This window comes from Falco naumanni, chromosome 1, assembly GCF_017639655.2.
Source record: "Falco naumanni isolate bFalNau1 chromosome 1, bFalNau1.pat, whole genome shotgun sequence".
Taxonomy (NCBI): domain Eukaryota; kingdom Metazoa; phylum Chordata; class Aves; order Falconiformes; family Falconidae; genus Falco; species Falco naumanni.
In genome coordinates, this window is record NC_054054.1 from 19,373,556 (window position 1) to 19,381,369 (window position 7,814).

General features: G+C 43.4%; 1 long non-coding RNA gene across 1 annotated transcript; it reads right to left on the bottom strand.

The window, feature by feature from the left end:
* Positions 1-3,609: 3,609 nt before the first annotated feature.
* LOC121083433 lies at positions 3,610-7,557 on the bottom strand. The gene is made up of 2 exons (XR_005826368.1): positions 7,395-7,557; positions 3,610-3,838 (listed from the first exon to the last, which is right to left on the bottom strand). It is a non-coding gene; the product is annotated as an uncharacterized LOC121083433 (long non-coding RNA).
* Positions 7,558-7,814: the final 257 nt, after the last annotated feature.

Sequence of the window (7,814 nt, forward strand, 5' to 3'; positions counted from 1 at the left end):
TGGGATATAAACTATTAATTTACCTGGAAAAATTCTAGGGTTTGACTATTATTCAGCCTTTCAAATGATAGATGGCTTATGTTCAGGCGTTTTGGTAATCCCTTGACAATGAACTATTTAATTCTACAAATTTATCATTGCAAATTGCCAGTGCCATTTTTGGGCTGACTAGCTGCATGTTTCAGTAAGCGCTGCTCTCAGTACTAGAAAACCAAGTGATCAGTTCACAGCACAAAGCATTCAAGGAAGTTACACTGTGACAGAGCTGAGCTAGGAGCACTTTATAAGACTGAGCATTTACTTATCCTGTCCCTTGAAGGACTGTTAATCCCTGTAATCCATATTTTGGAGAGCAGAAGAGCAACTGGTGAGAGCTGTTAATTTCACTATTACTTTTTCCCGTCATTAGTGCTCTGAACAATCCCCTTATGCCAAAAGAAATTTCAAACAAAAAAGGTGAAGTTTGGTCATGAAGCAAAATGGTCTTTCAAGTTTTTGACAGTAATAAGAATGCATTTCTCACATCTGAATGTTATACTAGGTCACCCTAGTGTATGAGATCACATCTCATAAGATTGCCATCTAGGGTAAAAAAAATCAGCAGTATCATTCAATTGAAGGTGTGGATGTAGAATATTACATAGAACAGTAATTTCATTATCCTGACTGACTTAATTCACTTTACAAATGTACCTCTGCAATTTTAATTTATTGCACTTAGCTCATGAGCCAGCCTTCGGACAATGAAAGCACAGATAACTTGAGCAGGAGTAAGCCTGAGAAACAGAAGCATCACCCCACCACTAGATTTACTTTGATCCAGCATCAAAGACACTCATGATTCTCTGACAGATGTTTGGTTGTCAGAATATAACAATGTGGTAGGTTGACCCTGGCTGGATGCCAGGTGCCCACCAAAGCCACTCTATCACTCTCCTCAGACAGACAGGGGAGAGAAAATATAACAAAAGGCTCGTGGGTCAAGATAAGGACAGGGAGATCACTCAGCAATTACCGTCATGGGCAAAACAGACCTGACTTGGGGAAATTAACTTGATTTATTACCATTCAAATCAGAGTAGGATAATGAGAAATAAAAATTAAACCTTAAAATGCATTCCCCCCACCCCTCCCTTGCTCCTGGGCTTAACTTCACTCCGGATTTCTGTGCCCACCACAGCACAGGGGGATGGGGAATGGGGGCTGTGGTCTGCTCGTCACATGCTGTCTCTGCCACTCCTTCCTCCTCAGAGGGAGGCTCCTCACAGTGTTACCCTGCTCCAGCATGGGGTCCCTCCCATAGGAGACAGTTCTCCATGAACTTCTCCAACATGACTCCTTCCCACAGGCTGCAGCTCTTCACACACTGCTCCAGTGTGGGTCCCTGCCACAGGGTGCAGTCCTTCAGGGACACACCGCTCCCATGTGGGTCCCTTCCACAGTGTGCAGTCCTTCAGGAGCAGACTGCTTCAGCGTGGGTTCCCCATGAGGTCAGAAGCCCAGCCAGCAAACCTGCCCCAGCCTGGGCTCCTCTGTCTCTACAGGTTCTGCCAGGAGCCTACTCCAGCGTGGGCTGCCCAGGGGTCACAGCCCCCTTCGGGCATCTGCCTGCTCCAGCGTGGGGTTGTCCCTGGACCACAGGCGGGGATCTGCTCTACCACGAACCTCCATGGGCTGCAGGTGGATATCTGCTCCACCGTGGATCTCCATGGGATGAGGGGGACAGCCTGCCTCACCATGGTCTTCACCACGGGCTGCAGGGGAATCTCTGCTCTAGTGCCTGGAGCACCTCCTCCCACTCCTTCATTGACCTGGACATCTGCAGAGTTGTTGCTTTCACACATTCTCAATCCTTTTTCCAGCTGGGATTGCTGTTGTGCAGGGGTTTTCCCGCCTTCTTAAATACATTATCCCAGAGGTGCTACACCATCACTGATGGGCTCAGCCTCAGCCAGTGGCAGGTCAGTCTTGCAGCCGGCTGGCATTGGCTCCATTGAACATGGGGGAAGCTTCTAGCAGCTTCTCACAGAAGCCACCCCTGTAGTATCCCCCACCAAAACCTTGCCATGCAAACAAAATACAAGGAAACATTGCCAATCAGTCTAATGAACAGTCTCCATCATGCCTTGTTCTGTACCCAGATTAAAAAAATCTGTAATAAATATATAACACAGGTTATAATACAGGACTTAGTTCTGGTTATTAGCCAGGATAATTCTGTTATGACACTATTTAAAAAAAACAACCAAACAAAAAACATTGACAATACGAAGCTGATCAAGTTTCTTGATACTGTAAAGATACTGACAAATAGTACCATCTCTATGTATTTTGTTAATTTTTTTTCATGAATAACTACTGGCAGAACACGCCTGAAATGTAGAAAGTTTAAAAACGTCCCGAATTTTCTGAAAAAATAATTAAAAGGATTGAAAAATCAGTCTTGGAATATGCTTAAATTATTTCTCCTTCACCTCTTTCTCCTGATCATGTGAAATACATAATTTCTAACTGATTATTAAAGTTACTGCTGAGGATCATCCAGTGAGCGCCTATGGACTGGTTTCCCCATACAGCAACATGGGAAATACTTTGCCCTCTCAGGAACAGAAGACGTTTCATTTAGCCCTTTCTCCCTTCTAGGGGTAAGCCAGCCTAGCTCGTTTTCATCAGTGCGTTGAGCCTTTGTCAACAAGAAGAAAAGACACTGATGTTCCAATTTAATAGTTCTTGTTGCCAGCTCATATAGCTGCGAGGTAACTGAGAAGCAGGACTGTGTTTTGGACATGGAAGGGCTCTGCAAGAGGTTTAAAAACCATCTACTAAACACATTTCCCCAGGTATAAAAACACATCATGTACAGTAACAATCAGCGCTTGTACAATTTTGCCTTGCATTCCTGGAAATAAACAGTTCAAAACAATAGTAAAGTTCTGAGCTTTGTACAAGTACAGGAGTGACCTAGCACCGTAAACATATGGATCTGTACATGCATTTATATCTCCTGTGGAATAATGATTACTGTTGCCCTGGTTTAGAAAGGTCAATTGGCAACTTTGTACAGCTGCAAAATGACTGCCAGAGTCCCTGGGGAGATGCTGCAGATGCAGGACTGATGATGCAGATCAAAACTGAGAGAACAGGCTGAAAACATCTTCTGTAAGAAGCTTGTGGAGGCCAATCCCTTCAGTAGACTCTCACTAGAGGAAGTTTTAAGGCAATGACTGGAGAACTACTGGCAGATCTTTCAGAACAGCAGAATGAAATGGGATGGGAGGAAGAATCTGATGACAGTATGGAAAAATCAGATCTAAAAATGCTCTAACCCAGATGTGCATTCATTTGCAGCAGGGGCACAGCTCCCATTCCCTCAGTGAAAGCGCATTTATTACATCACATCTCTTTGGTCATTTTGAAAAGAGGAAAGGTTTCTGACTTGGCCACAAGTGTCTCCAAGAAATGGCTCTACTGTGCCATTGCAGATTTGGGTTATTTGCACATTTCATTACATAGTGACAATAAAGATTACACTCCCAGAACAGAATTGTGGCAGAAATCACTGTTTGGAGAACCAGCAAATTCTAAGGATAACTATGAATCCTTAGGATCTCTCTGACTGATGAACTGTGTATTCGATTCTTATTATACAGAAAGATAAGTGAAAAGTCATCTCACCTATATCTATAAATTTCAGGATTGCCTACACAAAATTTTCTCAGGCTCCAAAATATTTCTTTTGAAAAAGGCATGAAATAGATCACCATCCATAAATTGGTTCTTGATCCATTTGCTCCAGGAACATGGTTTGAGACAGTTGCATATTCTGCTCATGGATGATCTATGAAGAAACACAAAGATGTCTAAAGCATGGCAAAAATAGCAGAACAACAGAAAAAAGGTTGTTGTCAGCTCTGTCTGACAGAAATTACTACAAATTTTGAAGCTCTGAGGCTCTGTGTCTGGCAGAAGCCTAAGTAGGTGAATAACATCTCACTCATTAGCACTACATTCATCGGGTACTTCAAATGCCAGAGGTGGGCTCAGCGCTTTCTGGTGAATATACAAAAAAATCAGTAAGTCTCCACAAAAATAAGCGAGCACCGGACTGTGTAACTTTACCTTCTAGAGGAATCTGTGGATGTATATATAGACAGATGGGAGCTGTTTACAACTGTGTATCAAAGTGATTATTATAATCAAAGTAACAAGCTGATGTGACATTCACAAGAAGAATATCTTAGAGAGTTTGTTTACTAATTTAAATAATTCAGTGGTACTTTAAATTAACCAGGTAGTAAACTTTAAGCTGTGCTTCAGACATAGCATCATAGAGTTCACATCAAAAACAAGAATGTGTTTCTGGTCCAATTTCTTGTGGATCCTGTTTCAGTTCAGCAAGCAAGAGGATGATTTCAGAATTAATTAGCAGTGCCTGTGCTCATTCTTCAGTTAAAATAGGAAATTACCAAGAGGACAGAGTAGAGCTTTAAAAGCTTCATGCAGGTTGACAGTCACCACTGGATTTCTGAAAAAAAATTCTACAGTTTCCATTTAGTTTTGTTGATGTGCTACTTCATGGACTTCTGGCTCTTATAAACCTGTCTTTTAAAAAGCTACAGTATCATTGATCCTGTCTACAGCAATTTAACTACAGATCGTGAACCCCAAAATGTTTTATCTTATGATGAAAGAGTATCATGAGCTGTTGATCAGTGAGTGAACACTTACAGGACTATAATGAACTTAGAAATTCAACTGAGTTATGGGATGAACTAGGCGGAAAAGAACTTGTGTCCTAAAACTTCCACAGTTTAATTAATTTAAAAGTAAGTGAATGAAGAGATGTAGAACCATTAGGTCCAGCCTGGCATTAACATAGACACAACATATTTTAAACTGCCCTTGCCCTCAGGCAGTTTTAGGAACTCCTCTTACAATGATGGATGTGCTTCCAGCTCTTCGAAGGTGGGATTTGTCTATTCTCCATCCCAAAGCACATCACTGGAAAATATTTTAATTTCAAATTACCTAGATGCTGTGCTGCTGTGTTGTTTTTTTTTTTTCCAAAAGTCATCACAGTTGCTGTGATGGTCTTCGTGATACAGGAGCAATTAAATACCGATAAAGTAGTTCAGCTCCTAAGTTGCACTGATACTAGTACCTTCGTACTAGTATATTAAACAGCATCAAGACATTGGGCCACAATCACCCATATTATTTAATCATTATCATACTCTTTGGCATAATTCTGGCCCATGACAATGCTCACAGACAATGTTTGGACACAGTTCAAGGGAGAGCACATCTGCTGGTTGTTCCCAACAGGCATTTTGGACTTGGCCAACCTGTTCTGAAGCAGAGAGGGACAAGAGTGCCACTTACCCTCAGAGCTAAGTAACAGCAGTATTAGTTACAAAAATAAACATGGATAGAGTTAAAAAGCCAACTTTCTCTACAGCACCAGTCCCAAGTGACTACGGCTGTCTCCCAAGAGACAATTAAGACAGCAGGAGAACTGCACAACTTGCAACATACTGTAGCAGCCTCCAATTCATTCAAAAGCATGAGACGGAAAACAAAATCCCTATCACATCATGACTGGACAGCCAACTTGGGGCACCTGTAGCACCCTGAAACAGTGGCTGGGGATCCTGCAGCCCAGGGAGAGGAAAAGACCAACGTGGGACACCTGGCCTTGGGCAGGAACCTTGATCCTCTAAAACCAGCAAGCAGCCTGCCCCCAGGAAAATGAGCAAATCCCTACAGATTATTCAAGTAAAGGACACTTTCCTCTCCAATTAAGGCCATTGTACTCCATGAAAAAGAACCCAACAGGTTATTTGGAAAAGAATATGTTAATCTGACCCAGTATTCTTGTTTTTAGGGCGCCCACCTGGAAGAAGGCAATCCTAAACTCCAGGCTTTGCCACCTGGACAGATGGTCAGTTACATTCAAGCTCTTGACTGATACAAAACACTGAAGCAGCCCCTGCCATGGGCACAGGTTTCTGTCACACCCAGACCCCCCGGGGTTCCCACATCGCCCCGGGTCTGGGTGACTCAAAAGGGTACCCCTGTGCACAGGATTCTTTCTTCTCTCCAGCTTGTTGAACCCAAACATTCCAAACACCATTTCAGCAAAAGAAGACAGTAGACTCCAGTTCTCTCAAGCAAAGGAGGAATTAGGGATGAGGCTCCTGTCCCTGACAGCACCACCCCACCAGCCTGCCATGGTGCCAGTTACAACAGAAAAAGCACCAAGCCGACCCTCATGAGGGTGCTCTGGGTGGCACACACAGCTTTCCTTTCCCTACTTTGAAAGCTTAAGCTTCTGTAAGAGAGGCACAGCTGAGCAAAACATCTGAATTCTTTCATTTTCTAGCTCTTGGTGGTATCTGACTTTGGTTTGGGTTGCCCTGAGCCCACTTGGAGAACAGCTTACCTGCCTCATGGGGCTAACCACCACCATGAAACAGCACCCACATAGCACCAGCAGCAAAAATCCAGACTCGTTTTGAGGCCACCCCTTCCCTGCCAGCCTTCGCTCACTTGCTCTGCAGGGATCTGCAGTCTGTTCAACTGATCAATCTGTTTCATGGGTGATATAACAAAGATGTAAAGAATCACTAACAGAAGCTGAAACTAAAGCAATGATTAACTCGACCTATTGAATAAGCTCATTAAGGTGCAGCTTCTTTCTGAGACACCTGGGATAGAACAGTGGACCAGAGAAGTGGGGTAATGGAGCACTGTGGGCAAAACTGTATAGTGCAGAGAACAAATGAAGTTATATAAGAACAAGGAATGCGCATCTTCCCCAGGCAAGTTCAGCTGAAATTCCCCAACTTGTCAACCACCAGGGGTCTCAAAAGACCCCCAGCAGGAAAGTGCGCATACGCAAGGGCCTTATGTGTATGTGAATCATTTTGGGGAGGTAGTTATACTATGTATTAGATTTCAGGGTAATATGATATATGTGTGCTTTGTGGTATTAAATCGAGGAACACTGATCAGACAGGTAGGCTTGAGTGAGATGCTAATGTCAGTGCACCCAGTGCTGCAATAAAGAATGCCTGCCTTCTAAACTTATGAAACGAAGTCTTAGAGGGTCTTTCTTTTGCCAGATTTTCATTATCATGGGTTTTGCTTTCCTGTGGGAACAGTGCAACCCTCTTGCCTTGCACCACTCTCAGTACATCTCTGTTTTTCATCCCCTCCCTGGGAAGTCTCCCAAAGTTGTAGGAAATCACTGCACGAGGGAGTAGGGCAGGATGGGACAGTGGCTGCACAGTGGCACAGACGTGGTGGGTGAGGCTCCCTGAGGGATGAAACAGGGGCAGAACTCCTTGGTGCAGTCAGGACACGAACTGTGCCTTCAAACACCCAAAACTCACCGCTGCCTTGGTGTTCCTCCTCCATTTCATGGTCTGGCATAGGAACAGCACCAGCAGTGAGCGGTACCTGACCTTGCTGGCCATGCAACCCAGGGAGGGAGCAGCTAAAACAACACCTCCACGTTTTCACCTCTTGAATGGTCTGTTGATGTAGAGACAAAAGCTCCCTGGAGGAGGAAAAAAAATACTTCAGTGCAAACCCATACTTTCAAGGTCAGATATGAAGTTTCAGAATACTATTTTATGAAAACAAAGTGAGAAAGAAAGATGTAGCAACACACATAACTCTGTGTCAACAAGGACAAAACTGTTACTGAAATCTATCACAAGGGTGTTAATAAATTCTACCAAATGCTAAGTACTTTTGTATTGAATGCACCATTTGGAACTTTCAGGATGAAAATAACATCCTGGAAGATG